Source organism: Squalius cephalus (genome assembly GCF_949319135.1).
Source record: "Squalius cephalus genome assembly, chromosome: 6".
NCBI lineage: Eukaryota > Metazoa > Chordata > Actinopteri > Cypriniformes > Leuciscidae > Squalius > Squalius cephalus.
The window spans coordinates 28,477,117-28,493,697 of record NC_137127.1 but is presented as its reverse complement, the minus strand read 5'-3'; the positions used below and the strand labels follow the sequence as shown (position 1 = coordinate 28,493,697).

General features: G+C 39.4%; 2 long non-coding RNA genes across 2 annotated transcripts in view; both read right to left on the bottom strand.

Moving 5' to 3' along the window:
• LOC307160677 overlaps positions 1-16,581 on the bottom strand; it is a 574,771-nt gene that overhangs the window by 114,360 nt on the left and 443,830 nt on the right. The gene's annotated exons all lie outside the window — the stretch shown is intronic.
• On the bottom strand, positions 11,646-14,053 carry LOC307160715. Its single transcript, XR_013821612.1, has 3 exons — positions 14,018-14,053; positions 13,834-13,911; positions 11,646-12,879 (listed from the first exon to the last, which is right to left on the bottom strand). It is a non-coding gene; the product is annotated as an uncharacterized lncRNA (long non-coding RNA).

Genomic DNA, 16,581 nt, shown 5'->3' with positions numbered 1-16,581 from the left:
ATTCAGAACATCCACAGCCACGAAAACACCCTGTTTCCTTCTTGTCTCCATGAGCCAATGGTTGGTGATCAGACAAGACACTGGCTCAAACCAAGTAAGTACAGATAAGCTGTAATGCTAATGTATCTTATTTTGTAGTTGCGTCACTCTCTGGATTTATATGGAACTATCTCCATTGCAACAAGTCAAAGTTAATCCAAATTATAAAACAGTATTGAGAAATATATTGTGTTAATGTGATAGAATTTAAAGCTTTCCGGCCACACTGTCATCAACTGTTGTATTAAGAACTTTAAATCTTTTGTTTAGGCACAGCAGCATGTGAAAAATTCACAGCAATGTTGCTGTCACCTCGTCTTTTTAAAGACATGCACAAAATTAGTCCAGAATACCACACCTCTGGAATCGAGTGTTTCCACAGCCTCATTCTGAAGTTCTCAGTCAAAAATGTGGTGTTCTCCTTCAAAGGAATGTTGTGCAGGTAAACAAGATAATGGATTACACATTTAGTGCTGCTTACTAAATACACTACAATTTTGTAACCTGTAAAAACACATTGTAACTTACTAGAGTTATCTTAAAGTTATGTTAGATATTGTTTCATTATAATATTGATTAATGTATTTTTTTCCTTTCAGACTACAGCTTGCTGCGATGCATTATAATGAAAATGCAGGCAGATCACAGGCATCCACTGCAGCTGGTGATCTGCGATACTCAATCGTTTATAATAGTGAATAATAGTGAATAGTGAATAATAGTAAATTCACAGTGAGAGCTCTGAAGAGCAATCCTACCACAGGTAACTTATACTTGTCTGAGTTATCTCAGAAACAAAATATAATATATATTATAATAATTCTCTTTCTGAAGGCTACATTGACATATTAATGGAGCTGCTGTTCATGTGGTAGAAGACCCTCAGCCGTACCTGGACTTCTCTGGACAAATGGCTGTACCAGGAAAACTGTGTGCTCAGTTTATTCGGCCCGACAAGGAGGAGGCAGTGAGCAGACACAGGTCAAGGTTCTTTAAAAACACATGAGGTTATACCCACTCTGCCAGCTTGGACACACCTGTCTGCCATCTACAACATTCAAAAAAAATGGTTTGCACTTTTTTTTTTTTTTTTTGGTGGAGGTCCAGTGTGTAAGCGCTACTGATTCAAATTTAGACTAAAGAGGGCAGAAATAGGTTGGTACATATTAATTTTGAGTTTTGTAGCTGATTTTTTTTGTGTGTGTGTGTAGTGTGTAACTCCATTAAAAATGCTTCTTTATAATTCATTTTTATTTTATTTTTATATTATAAAAATTTTTTTTTACAAAATATTCAAAAATGCAGTGAGGGAAGGAAACCTCTGTATGGTCCTTCTTCAGGAAACTCCTCCCTGATCCGTGTCACAACGCATGAAGGTATGACCACCCGAACGTGTTGGCCAAGGTACCCCCAACACCACCTAACGACATTGCGATATGCAAGGTGTCTGAACGCGTCGCGTCTGAACGCGTTGTTGTCTTTGGAGCTCCATCGATTGATTTATAATTCTTGATTTCTCTTTAAACTCACTTACAACGAACATTTTCTACTTTTCCTCACCTCATAGTTACAACGCGGACTGTTGAGCAGACGCGTCTCAAGCCTAGTGATCCAACGCTGGATACTCTTATAGGTTACGTCCGTGGATCACGGCTGAACGCGTCTTCTCCCCACTCATTTACAAACAAACATTTTTTCGCCTATCGTGCGTCTACTCTACACCCGTACCACTAAAAAGACGGATTATATCCAAGACTTCAGCCATAAATTAGTATTAATATTGATAGCATCACTGGTAGCGTCGTTGCTAACTTAACGTACTGTCCATCTGTTAAAATGGCGAATATATCAGATGTAAGTAGTCTACCTTTTGATGCAGGTGAGGACACATTTGAGCTGCACGTGGTGCAGTCTGAGCTGGAAGCTGTTGAGAAACAGATCCACGACCTTTTAGTGAGAAAAGCCGAGCTGATAGACCGGCGTTTGGCTCTTGAAACATCACGCGCCGATGCACACAAATCAGAGATTAACGTTACTAACCCGCTGACTCCGACCTCGTCTACTCCGTGCGTTTCTCAACATAGGTCCCGAGCGTCGAGGTCGCGATCAGCCATGGTCTCGTTCACTCCGGCTCCAACATGCCACCACGAAGCCTGGATGGTTCCGCAGCGGAAGACGCAAGTCAGGTCTAGACCAAGAAAACTCTCTCCGACCCTCCCGGTTTTCGAGATATCCACACAAAACCGCTTCTCCCCTCTTCGCGAAACAGAACGCGATGCTGTGATCATCGGCGATTCCATCGTTCGACACGTACACGCTACGTTAAATAAAAGTAAGGTGCATAGTCACTGCTTTCCTGGTGCTCGTGTTTCTGAAATCGCTGCTCACGTTCCCGAGATTCTGAACGATAACGAGCGCGTCGGAACTGTGGTCTTGCACGCGGGAGTGAACGACATCAGGCTGCGCCAGACGGAAGTTCTGAAGAAAGACTTCAGGATTCTGATCGATACGGTACGCAGCACATTGCCTGATATAACGATCATTGTGTCAGGACCGCTTCCCACGTACCGACTAGGTCATGAAAAGTTTAGTAGATTATTCGCGCTAAATGAATGGTTAATGTCATGGTGCAATGAGCAGAAACTGCTCTTTGTAAATAATTGGAATCTGTTTTGGGAGCGTCCTAGGCTTTACCGTGCTGATGGCTTACACCCAAGCAGATTCGGATCGGATCTTCTGTCAGATAACATCTCCAAAATGTTAAATACCTTTTGACTAGTAACCAAAAGTCCAAATCATAGTCTCTGCTGCACCAATTTAACTGATATAAATAGTGTTGAACATTGCATAGAAACTGTGCCTATTCCTCGTTTAGTGAGATCAAATAATAAATCTACTGCAGGATCTAGAAAAAATCTAATTGTTATTAAACCAGAAAATGTTGCTATTAGTAATCAAAAACAATTTCTAAAGCTAGGTCTTCTAAACATTAGATCACTCACGCCTAAGGCAGTTATTGTAAATGAAATAGTCACAGATAATAGCTTCGATGTACTTTGCCTTACTGAAACCTGGCTTAAACCAAATGATTATTTCGGTCTAAATGAGTCTACTCCATCAGGATACTCCTATAAGCACGAGCCCCGTCTGATTGGTCGTGGCGGCGGTGTTGCAACAATCTATAGAGATATTCTCAATGTTACTCAGAAAACGGGCTATAAGTTTATTTCGTTTGAAGTACTTGTACTAAATGTTACGCTCTTAGATGTTCGAAAAACATCCCTATTATCTCTAGCCTTGGCTACCGTATATAGACCGCCTGGGCCTTACACTGATTTCCTAAAAGAGTTTGCAGATTTTCTCTCAGACCTATTAGTTAATTTCGATAAAGCATTAATTGTTGGAGACTTTAACCCTCTGAGGTCTGAGCTGTTTTCTGGCCCTGGAGGTGTTCTGACATGCTCTGACATTTCTGGTTATTTCTGTTACTTGTGACATTTTCATGGCTAAAGTCTAATTACACTGTATTCAGCACAAACTCTGCTACAATAATATATCAACAGCATGTATGTAAAAGTTTGTAGTTTTGAGATAATGACATTTATGCGTGGTTTGTGAAAATACAAAAAAAAATTCTCACTGAAATTAGGCCATGAAACCCATACTGATTATTTCTTCACAAGACTTTTGAAAATTGTATCACGTAGCCCAGAATATTTGCTCCAAAACTATGTGAAAATCACCCTGACTGCTCATTCAGAGAAGACAATATATTGATTTAAAAAATTTACGACGTGTTTTGTGTAAAAAAGCCTTATGCGAAAGCTCATTAATATGTAAGCTTTTCTCACCTGAGAAAGACAAAGAACCTCCCCAACGGCCCTATTAGGAGCTATCCTAATATAGCTCCTAATAGCCCTGTCATTCTGAGCAACCTTTCACAATACTGTAAATGAGGAGATTTAAAAAAGAATGGCTTTTAAATTGTTTGGATTTATTTACAACACAACATAACCCAAAGATACACAACAAATGCCCAAAAAAAACACTTCAAAGACAGAGACCTTTGTGCCGTTCCTAAAAACATTGTACATACCTTTCATTTCCAAGGTGTTTGATTTTCACTTTACCATGTTCATGTTCCAGAGACTCATGTGAATGTTGAAGTCGGCAGGACTCAGTGGCATCTGGGCCCTGAAAAAAAGTGAGCATACTGATATCAAGAGAAAGGCCTGCACGATTTTGCAAATAAATATTAGATTTTTCTGGTTAAAATTGCTTTTTAAAATTCACAAAATACACACACACACACACACACACAAATGTTGTAGGCATAAGCTATGCGCAGTGCTGGGTAAAATAATAATAACAATAGATATCAGTATAAATCTTCCAAAATATTTCAGTAACAACCAAGCTAGAGAAAAATATATTGATTATCATGCTACTTCAAATGTTTCCATTCGTTATGATGATATGAAATGAGATAATAGTAAAAACATGAAGCCGTTTGGTGTGTTTTGCTTTTCAAATTTTCAAATGATACATTCAAACGCGATCGTGCTGCAAAATCTGATAAATTCAAACGAGATCGCGCTGCAAAATCTTATACATTCAAACGCGATCACGCTGCAAAATCTGATACATTCAAACGCGATCGCGCTCAAATATAAAACATTATGGTTACCATACACATCTACGTTTGACCAGATATCCACAAACACAGTAGGCTTAACAGTAAACACGGGTCTAAATATTATAATATTCCCCATATATCTAGCAACAGTTCAACTGCAATGTGACATTTATGCAACAATAACAAACTAATATGTAAAAATTTCTTACCTTAAATCTTTCTTGTCTTCAAATCGCGTTGACAAGGAGTAAGTTACGAAGTCTCTGCTTCTTTGATTTGAGGTGATGAGGGCGTTTACAGGTCTGCGTTTCTCCGCATGGATCATTTGCATGTCAATCGCTCGTGTGCGCGTGGGTGTGGTCACATTATAGTTAATTAGGACGCGTTTGAGAAACTGTACATGCCGCTGCTTTCGTATGGATTACTTAAAAATAGAATATTTGTTTTTTATATAATTTACATACTTTAAAAATAGAGATTCCAAGCGTTGTATAGACATGCGTTTCAAGTCTGTGTGACAAACATTCGCTGAGTTACAGGTCATTTTCTGTCGCGTTTCAGAATGAGTTTCACATTGAGAGAGACGGCAGAACGCGCATCATGTTTATTTTCTTTGTTTTACGAAAAACACAACATTTTGTTTTTATTATGAGTGTACACAAATAAAAGAAGACATTTAACAGTTTTGAATGATGTACAATACAAGTATGTAAAATCAAAATCAACAGAGTATTTTGCACTGATATAAAAAAAACGAGCAGATCACGCCGGCGTGATTGTCGACCTCAGGGGGTTAATATCCACGTAGATAATTCAAATGATGCGCTAGGGGCTGCGTTTACAGATTTATTAAACTCCTTTGGGCTCAAGCAAAACTTTACCGGACCAACTCATCGTTTTAATCATACACTCGATTTAATTATATCACATAGAACCGATCCAACCGATATAGATATCATTCCACAAAGTGACTATGTCACTGACCATTACATGGTAACTTGCATATTACGTACTCCTGTAATATATCATGCTGCGCCGCATTATCGATTAGGCAGAACAATCCTTCCATCCACCATAGATAATTTTTCAAATAGCTTATCTGATCTGTCTCAGCTGCTCAGTGAACCCAAACAAACAGATGAACTTGAGGAATTAACTAGCACTATGAGCACCATTCTCTCTGGAACATTGGATATTGTTGCACCCATTAGATTAAAAAAGGTCAGAGAGAAAAGTTCAGCCACAATTATCACCCCGCAAGAACACTTACAGTGCTTTACAACTATAGAACAAAAAGAGTTAAATAAACTTATCACTTCATCTAAAACAACAACATGTTTACTAGATCCTATACCAACTAAACTATTGAAAGAAGTGTTACCTATAGTGGAAGAGCCTCTCCTCAATATTATTAACTCGTCTTTATCTTTAGGTTATGTTCCAAGAACATTTAAACTGGCAGTTATAAAACCTCTCATTAAGAAACCACAATTAGATCCACATAATCTAGCAAATTATAGACCCATTTCAAATCTACCTTTTATGTCTAAAATACTAGAAAAAGTTGTGTCCGCTCAACTGGGCTCTTTCTTGCAAGAAAATGACACCTATGAAAAGTTTCAGTCTGGGTTCAGGCCGCATCATAGCACTGAAACTGCGCTCGTTAAAATCACAAATGATTTACTTTTAGCTTCTGACCAAGGCTGTATCTCAATACTAGTTTTACTTGATCTTAGTGCTGCGTTCGATACTATAGATCATACAATACTCTTAGATCGACTACAAAATTATACTGGTGTTCAAGGACAAGCATTAAGCTGGTTTAGATCGTATTTATCTGACCGCTATCATTTTGTTTATTTAAATGGAGAAAAATCGATCATAACTCCAGTAAACTATGGAGTGCCGCAGGGATCTGTGTTGGGCCCTCTATTATTCTCAATATATATGCTGCCACTTGGAAATATTATAAGGAAACATGGAATTAGTTTCCATTGTTATGCTGATGACACTCAAATCTATATTTCATCACGGCCAGATGAAAACGCTAAATTATCCAAATTGACAGAGTGTGTTAAAGATATAAAAGATTGGATGACGCGCAATTTTCTTTTATTAAATCCAGACAAGACAGAGGTACTAATCATCGGTTCAAAAAAACACCCACAAAACCTCTCACAATACAACTTTAACATAGTAGGATGTCCTGTTACTTCATCCTCTACAGTAAAAGACCTGGGTGTTATATTAGACTGCAACCTGTCTTTTGAAAATCATATTTCATATGTTACAAGAACAGCCTTTTTCCACCTTAGAAACATTGCTAAGCTACGTAATATGCTATCTGTTTCTGATGCAGAAAAGTTAGTTCATGCATTCATGACCTCGAGACTAAATTACTGTAATGCTTTATTAGCTGGTTGTCCTGCATCCTCAATAAACAAGCTACAGTTAGTCCAAAATGCTGCTGCTAGAGTTCTAACTAGATCAAGAAAATATGATCATATAACACCAATTTTATCATCACTACATTGGTTGCCTATAAAGTCCCGTATTAATTATAAGGTATTGCTACTGACTTATAAAGCCCTAAACGGCTTAGCTCCAGTCTATTTAACCGATCTTCTATCGCCCTATAATCCATCGCGCTCTTTAAGGTCACTAAATTCGAGGCTTTTGGTCATACCTAGGATATCCAGATCCACCAAAGGAGGGAGAGCATTTTCACATTTAGCTCCAAAACTCTGGAATAGTCTTCCGGATACTGTTCGTTGCTCAGACTCGCTCTCCCAGTTTAAAACTAGATTAAAGACGCATCTCTTCAGCCAGGCATTCATATAATACTTTTAATCTTACAGTTAAATCCGACCTCTAGTTCATAAACGCCAGAGGAGAACTGGCCCCCGACTGAGCCTGGGCTCTCCCAAGGTTTTTTTCTCTCCATTAGGTCACCTGATGGAGTTTTTCGGTTCCTTGCCACTGTTGCCTTTGGCTTGCTCAGTTGGGGATATTTGGGGATATTTAATTTAATTAATCAATCAACGATACTATTGATCAGCATTACCAAACGTGGACGTTCCACTAGAAACAAACATTGATGTATTGTTTTAATTTATTACTGTGAAGCTGCTTTGATACAACCTATGTTGTGAAAAGCGCTATATAAATAAAATTGACTTGACGTGTCTATAAGCGCTGAAAGACAGGTGGTGCACATGTATGTTGAAGTGGAGGATAACATTTTTTTAATAAATTATTTCATTTATTTTTATATACATTTATTTTTTATAAGTAGAAAAGCTAAGCTAATGTTTTCAGATCATCCATTTCTGAAGTCAGAATGGACTATTTGCTGAGAAATATAAACTTCTGATCATTGATAGCTATGAAAGTGACAGCTATTGTTATTTCATCATGAATATACAGAGATGATTTCTTAAGTATGTATTTTTTGCCATTTTTGGATATTTTTTGAAGTAAATATTGTAGCGTAAACGCATTAGCTCAAATGATATACAGGGAATTTTAAGAATTAATCAGGAATATGATTAATATATATTGCATATTATAGTTACATTAAAATTTAATGAAGCTGAAAAATAGATAAATTGAATATATCAATATTCCATTCTTCAGATCAATTATCCTGATATCCTTTACTGGAAATTAATGTAATTATCGAACAGTTGTTTGTCCTGCAAACGACTATAAGATTAACTTATCAACTTCTCATAAAAGTTATCACTTCTTATAATTCCAGTAAGATTAGTTTTCTGGCCATGAAAACTATTCTCCTGTCCTTATAAATTTAGGTTACTAAACCATAATCAAATTGTAAAGCTTGTAGCTGGATCAACATTTCAGGGACTCGTAATGTGGGAAATATAGACAGACTCAATCGCAAATATATTGGGTTTTAATAATTGAACTAGAATGCATCAAACTACACAATACACACGGATTATATGTCTATGTACATAAAATACAGTTAAACAATACAAGATAACGAATAACAGTGAGAGGGAGAATAAAATGATCAGACTTAGAGAAAGATAGAATGACAGAAAAGGATGAGAGTGAGAATGAGAGAGTGTGAGAGAAGGGAGGAAAAAGAGATCCTCTGGAATGATCTCTTTAGGTTACAGCAAAATCACAAACAAAGTGGACCTTGAGAGCCAACTAGGAAATCAGATCACATTAAAAGTTCAGTAAACTTATCTTGCAAAATGGTTCTCGTGTTGGTTGAGGAAAGCCTGCGTGTGTGCGTAAGAGCAGCGTGCGTGCGTTCCCATCTCTCCCGGGCGAGCGAGGTCGCGGGGAATTCAAAGAGTCTCTTTCTTTGAGGTGAAGTTGCCGGGAATGATTCAGGCTAAGTTCATTCAGCTCGTGAATGAACAGAGGCGAATAGGAAAACGAAACTAAACTATAGAAAACATACAAAGAAATAAAAGAGAAGAGAAGCAGGCCGAAACCGGTCCGGACTTGGGGTTCCAAAGTTTCCAAAGGAGTCGAAGGAGGTAGAAGAGAGCGAGAAGAGAGAGAGGAAACTGAAGGTTTGGACTTTTATCAGTGTCCCACGTCCCCTTTTCCGTGGGGGGACGAATCATCTTAGAGCATTTCGAAAGGGAGAAGTTCCTTTGTGTGTTAATGCAGCCCGACCCTCGTGTGGAATCACGAGGAGGCAAAATATGATATTATGCTCGGGGAATTAGAACGCATGGAACCATAACGTTTATCACAGTCTCTTATCAAAAATCTCCGTCGTGCAAAGGGGATTAAAACAAGACCAAGAACGACTAGTGACACAGATAGAAACATAGAGATACATCCTTATTGTGGCGATACAGAGAGCCAAACAGTACTGAGGAGGTTATAGTCTAAGTGGAACCTGCCCCAAAAACACCGACTACGCCACCCTGGGAATTTCACCCAGAGAATGATTCTTTATTTCCTAATTGCAATACTATTAATCCCTTAAGGACACACAGGTAAGTAAACAATTCAACCAGAGACGAGGTTCAATTTTTAAAAGAGATAACAAATTTTATTCAATAATTTAAAACAATTCAAAACACATTCATACTTGCTGCTGAGGCTTACCAGTGGAGGAGAAAGGAGTCACAAGGCACAAAGGAATCCCAGGAAAGGTCACCACGTGAACACACACACAAACACTGAAAAACACAGTGAACACAGCAAAGAAAACGGGGTAGACAACAGCACGCAGGAGGGGGATACCACCACCCAGACACCAACACCACCACCTTCGGCTCTCAGCAACTGAAACAGACACACACAATCAAGGGGGATTCACTCAACAGAAAGAGAAAAGTCAATATAATATTTAAATGAAAAACAAAATGAAATAATCTTAATCACAAAATAGCCAAACTGCCAGAACCAACAATGGTTCCAGAAGGCAGTCCACAAAAATAATAAGATATCAGTTCTAAGTCACTTCTCAAACAAAGAAAAACAAAATAAACATGGATTAAAGTACAATGAAACCTTGGCCAAGGAAAACGAATTCAGTAATGAGACAGAAGAAAACAAAATATAAATAAATCTATTAACTGGATTAGTTTATCTAACGAGATAAACTAAAATCACTGATAAAGAAACAAATCACTGATAAAGAAACAAACTAGAAGCACAAATTAACTAAATTGAAAACAAAGTAATAGAAAAGAAATAGACACTTAACTCAAATTATAACTGTAAAGAGCCAACCCCTTCAACTGCACTCAAACAGTTAAAACACTGACCCACGTCAACCTAGAGGCTCGCACAGTCAAACATATGGCCGTGAGTGTCCAGTGGCCGTGATTGCCCAGTGGCCGTGAAGGCAGAACGGGCGGGCAGCGATCGAGTAGAGTTGATGATACAATGTTCAAAAACCGCATTAAAGAAACAGCTGTACAGTGGTCGAGTGACGTTAGAGTTGCTGGTACGTGGTGTTCAAAACACACAAGGAAACAGCTGTCCGGGACGAGCAGGTAGCGCGATCGAGTAAGATTGCTGGTATGAATGTTCAAACGTACACATTAACAGCTGTCCAGGGCAGGCATGCAGCGATCAAGTAGAGTTGATGATACAATGTTCAAAATCTGCATTAAAGAGACAGCTGTACAGTGGTCGAGTGACGTTAGAGTTGTTGGTACGTACGTAGTGTTCAAAACACACAAGGAAACAGCTGTCCAGGACGAGCAGGTAGCGCGATCGAGTAAAATTGCTGATACAATGTTCAAAATATACACATTAAGCAAGCAACACTCCAGGACGGAAGTGCAGAAATCAGATGACGTTAAGGTTGATTGTACAATATTCAAAAATGTGCGTTAAACAAACAACAATCCAGACAAAACAGCAGCTAGTGAATGAATGCTCTGCAACTGAAGTCGATCTCCCGTTGAACCAGCCCGGTTCCTGTTATTTATTAAAAAAAATGAATTAACCCCAAATCAAACAAATAAATCCTGCACTATATATCCTACATACCGATCAAGCAGCATTTTGTATCACCCAGGAGGAGGCAGCTCAAAGGGTACAAACAGTACAGGCAGCTTTCAGTAACATCCGCTTTTGAATGCGTTGAACGACGGAGTGAAGGACTGGCCCGCCAACCGGAGATCTATGAACGTTCAATGCATAGTAAACATAACAGCGGCTGATACCAAATAGAATGAGGGCAGAGACGGCAGAGCCGCTACTTTACCTGTAGAAACGCAGCAGCAAAACACGGAGCGAGTGACCCGGAAGTATGACGCACTTCCGTCACCAGCGAGCAAGAGGCAGTCAGAAGGGCAACTATCTGTATTTATAGGGGGCTGTGGCAGTGATTGGCCAATAGAATGCAGAGTAGTTACGAGTTAAACTCATACTGCTACATTATGTTGAACAGAGGTATTTTAGGATTATACTACGGTGATTCGAAAAACACAACTATTCTAATATCACACTGGAGAACATGCAAATCACCCGGAACACTCTTTATACATTTGTAATAGTTGGTAAAATGAAATTTTACTAGTGGAAGTCCATATGTGTCTGTGTGTATCTGTGAGGTCGGCATCTGTTGCATCTCGTGGTGCGCATACCACATGAGGGGTTGGGGGTTTGATTTGAAAATGGCACTCAGCAAAGACAAAGGTAGTTCTGTGGGCAAATTCACTTAACAGCCTGAGGCGTCGTAGAATTTTGCTGAGGGAAGCAGATAGTCCTAGACAACTGAAAGGAGTCAGTCTTGTAATTTGCCTTCAGTACACAAAGAACAAACGTTAGACACAGAAAAGGGTTGTTGTCGCAGCACGTGATAGTTTGAGAAACAACAGGGGCCTGTTCGTTGATTTCATCATGTCGTCGTAAAACATTAACCAGCGGCCTGCTTGTAGACACTTGTAGCCATTGTGGCACCAAGCCAGTCAATTAGGGCTTCCTGAATTTGGACATGTATGTGTTCATATTCAGTCAGCATGAGAACAGTCAGGATTCGCTACTTCAGAACATCTGACCGGACAGACTGTCAGTGTCGTTACAATATAATAAATTCATAGAATTAATGTGTGGAAATCATAATTATCAGAGGCAATTACTTCTTAAAATGACAAATGCTGGTTTACTAACATTACTAAAATTGTAAGAGATTGTCTTTTTTTTACAATTACTAGATGGAAGTCAACAGTTTCTATGGTACAAGAATGCGCACTCTTCAGGCCCTTGTACCAGAAAATGTCTCGGTTACTTATGTAACCCTCGTTCCCTGAAGGAGGGAACGGAGATGTAGTCGATCAGTTCGGGGAACCAGGTCCGGTTGGGCCAATAAGGGGCAACTAGCAAGACCTGCTCCTCTTCCTCCCTGACTTTGCACAGAGTCTGTGCGAGAAGGCTCACTGGGGGAAACGCACACTTGCAGAGGCCCCGGGGCCCACTGTGTGCCAGTGCATCCGTGCCCAGGGTGCCCTCGGTCAGGGAGTAAAACAACTGGCAATGGGACAAGTCCGGAGAGGCAAACAGATCTATCTGTGCAGCCCCGACGTGGTCCCAGAGTCTCCACTCTCCCGGGGCCACAGGCTGTCATGAGAGCTCGTCGGCGGCACGATTGAGCAGGCTGGGGATATAAGTTGCATGAAGTGACCTCAGATGCTTCTGACTCCACAGAAGGAGATGGCGGGTGAGTTGCAGCATGCGAGGGGAGTGTAGACCACCTTGATGGAAAAAAATAAAAAATAAATCCTGTTGCTCTACAACACTTGACGCCATGTTTCTTGAAACATAAAAACCTAAAATGCCAATATATTACTATCTTTAGCTATTTTTTTTTAAGTTTTTTTTTTTTTTTAGTTTTTGAATGCAGAAATAATGTCTTTTTGGTTTAGTTACTTTTAGTTATTTGTGTTATTTGTTTTTGTTTATTGTTAAAAAACAAGAAAACAATTTCTTGTGTTAAAATGAAAACCTGAAAGATTTAATGGCATACTTCAATAAATAAAGATTCAATGTACAAAAATATTTTATTTTGATTTTGTTTTTAAATAAATTAGTATTATAGTTCATAATTTCTGTATAGATCATAATTTCACAGTATGTGTATGAATTCCGATACCTTTTTTTTTTTTTCCTTTAAGTGCCATATCAACCATTTGGTAAAGGCCGATATTTTAAAAAATATGGGATGTGTTGAAAAAAAAAAAAACATTGATTGTGGTAACTAGTGACATAAGGAGATAAGAAATGCAAACAAAACATTTTTCAAATTCATTTGTCTTGGTGGGGCAGTTAAAGGGTTAAAAAGAGGATCTATGACCTCTGGAAGCATCTCGTTCAGTAGCTTAGTTGGTATAGGGTCTAACATACATGGTGTCGATTTAGATGATTTATCATTTACACTATATATTGTTACATTAAACACCAACTCTTCAAAAGAATTATATTTGTGTAGTACCTGCCATGCAGGATACCTTATTTTAAGTCTGACTACGCCACCCCCTGATGATGGGCAGGAGGAACCACAACTCTTCCCGTGAATGTAGTGCGGCTAATAATATGTTTATCCCCGCAAAGGGACAGTCAACAAGAGGCAGATATGTAAATGTATTCCAAATGTATTATATTTTAGTACAAAAAGACGTAGAAAAGTTATTAAAACGGATCTTAAATACTGTAATAAATGACTGGTGGATTTTCCTCAATCTAGGAAGGTCGGATCAGCCAATGCAAAACCCCTGCTCAGGAGGCCCCTTGGGAGACAGAAACAGGAGACAGCAACCCAACACCAGTCGAAGCATGCAACACAGCAAGCACTGCACACTAAAGATCTTTAAATACCACTATAAAATATCATACCGTGTTGTAGTTATAAGGACACACCAAATACAGTGTCTCCCCCAGTGTGGTCCCCTGAAGAGAAGGGGCAAAGCATCAGTGTGGATCCAGCGTACAAGGACAACCTACGCAGAAGACATAGTTAAGGAGGAGAACCACCAGCAAAAATGGCAACACTTAATAAAAAAAAAATAAAAAAATGCTACTATGAATGTGGCACAGGAGTGGCAAAATGACGGATAACCAAACAACAACAAAAAAAAACAAAAAAAAACAACAGGAAGCAATAAAGAAATGCCTATTAATTACAGGAAAACGGTGGCTGGCCTGGTCCCTTTTCAAGAGAAACCAAGCATGTTAGTTACCAACATCATTAAACAGCATAGCATAGTCAACTAAAACATAACTAGAAAATATAGGCCTACTTTTCAGTATGCTCAACTGTCCCACAGCGCATTAACACATGCAGAGAAAAGGTGAACGCTCCGTTGCTACAGACAGAGAAAATCGTTAAAACATGTTTCAATGCAGGTATAAAACATTCAGTGGAAAATGTACACAGTGAGGCATTTAGCAGTGCAGCTCAGCAGCTCGAGTCACACTGGGGGTGATCTCATAAATGTTAAAACTCCATGCAGAAGCCTGTGTCCTCCGTGAAGAGTAGACACGCGCTTCTAGAATTACCCTAATAAAATGAAATAAATAAGTATTAAAATTCAATGGCAGTGATTAAACATGCTCTACAATGACCAATTATACCTGCATGAAAAGGGAGCCCAACTCGCACAACAGTGTCTAGCATCAACACAAAAGAGTCTGCCTTGCAGGCAGCAAACATTTATCACTACCTGATTAGTCATGTGACCTTACAACAGATCATATGATCCTGGGTGTTGAGTGAATGTGATGCAGCTGTGTTGTATGCCTGCCTGAGTAGATCCCCACATTTGAAACTAGACTTCTTAGTAATTCTGAAAATATTACTATAAGTAAGGGATAATGTAGAGCGAGGCGGTTGTTATAGTGAATACAACCCTGACAGGCTTATCAGGATCCCGACGCGAAGCGGACGTTATAGTCTGGTTATAGAGTTAGGTTATAGTCTGTAATCATATCATTAACAATAAGTGCTTTTGAAGTAAGGGATCGAATATTCAGCAACCCAAGCTTTATCATTTGCTCATTTGTATTATGTCTGTTTTTTATTTGTTGAACATCAATTAAATTTTTACCCTTAGATGGGTTTGGAAGTGTTTTGTATGTCCTAATTCTGGGAACAGACACAGTCTTTATATGATGATATCTAGGTGAAAGAGGCTCTATGTCAGGGTTCACCAATCTCGGTCCTGGAGGGCCGCTGTCCTGCAGAGTTTAGCTCCAACCCCAATTAAACACACCTGAACCAGTTAATCAAGGTCTCACTAGGCATACTAGAAACTTTCAAACAGGTGTGTTGGAGCTGGTTGGAGCTAAACTCTGCAGGACAGCGGCCCTCCAGGACCGAGATTGGTGAACCCTGCTCTATGTGATGGGATTTATCTGACCTTGGTGACGTGAGACAGCTAGCAGACGGTCGGTTTAGCCAGTCTGTCTGCTTCCTGACCTGAGCCCCAGATTGTCATGTTTGAGCTCTTAGACTATGTGCCATATTACTAGAGAGAAGAGCAGCACCATCCCAGGAGGGATTAATACCATCTCTTTTCAACAGGTCAGGTCTGCCCCAAAAAACTTTCCAATTGTCAATGAATTCTATATTATTTTGCGGACACGACTTAGACGGCCAGCCATTGAGTGAGAACAATCTACTAAGTATCTCATCAGTCCTGCGAACAGAAAGGGGGCCAGAGCAAATTATAGTGCCTGACATCGTACTTGTGAGTTCACACACCTATTTAACGTTAATTTTAGTGATCTCCGACTGGCGGAGTCGAACATCATTAGTGTCGATGTGAATAATAATAGCAGACGGATGTGGGCCACTGCAGGCAATGATGCGGCACTGTAGGCCTTCTTATGGCCCGGACAAAATGTATGTGAGCCTGATGTGGCCCACATGTAAAATGGCAAATATGGCCCAAATATTTTAAATCACATGTGGGCCTTTTTAGGCAAAGATGCGGCACTCATGGCAATGTGTAATCTGAATGTGAGCCTAAAGTGGCCCATATGATAAATAATGAATATGGCCCCAAATATTACAAACCAAATGTGGGCCACCTATGGCAAAATTGTGGCACAATCGACAATGACTAATCTGGGTGTAAACCAAATATGGCCCACATATGTTGCAACAAATGTGGGCCAGTTATCTTAAAACATATCTGGGCCAGTTTTGGCAAAGATGTGGGACAGTAATCACTGGCGAATCTGAATGTGAACCTAAAGTGGCCCACACATGGCATAGCAAATATGGCCCGAGTACATTACACCAAATTTGGGCCACATTTGGCAAATTTATGGCACAGTCAACACTGGATATCAGGGTGTTAGCCTAAAGTGGCCCACATTATAATACAGCAGATGTGGCCCAGTTATCTTAAAACATATCTGGGCCAGTTTTGGCAAAGATGTGGGACAGTAATCAC